Source organism: Neoarius graeffei, chromosome 14, assembly GCF_027579695.1.
Source record: "Neoarius graeffei isolate fNeoGra1 chromosome 14, fNeoGra1.pri, whole genome shotgun sequence".
Lineage (NCBI taxonomy): Eukaryota > Metazoa > Chordata > Actinopteri > Siluriformes > Ariidae > Neoarius > Neoarius graeffei.
Genome location: NC_083582.1, coordinates 5,020,236 through 5,020,782, shown reverse-complemented (window position 1 = coordinate 5,020,782; position 547 = coordinate 5,020,236).

The window sequence follows — 547 nt, the reverse complement described above, 5'->3', positions numbered from 1 at the left end:
TGACGTCACTAGGGCTGTGTTCGAAACACCTCCGTTCTCCGTACATTAGCGCACTTGAGAAAAAGGAAACGTCGGATAAAACACACAAAATACAAATTAACACGCTTAAAATGAATGAATGAATGAATAAATAAGTAAATATGTAATAAAAACAATGTTGAAATACATAAATTAAATTTTTATTTTACATTTCTGATTCTATGCTTCACTACATAGGAGCGAAAAGACAATTTGAGACACGTCCTGGAGCTTGTCAGCTCATTGGCCAGGATTATGCACGTGGAGTATGACGTCAGTAAATCGTGACCAGGGATGTGTGGACTTTTAAACGTCCAGGGGCCTCATGTACAAAGCTTGTGTACGCACAAAAACGCTACGTACGTCACTTTCTGCGCAAACATTCGTATGTACAAAGATTGACTTGGCGTGGAAAAGTGCGGTACTCTACGCAAACCTCATGGCTGGCGTGCGCACATTTCTGGTGCATCTTGGTACTTGGCGACACTTAGAGGCAGAGCAACGCAACTACATTTCGGCCTACTCGGTC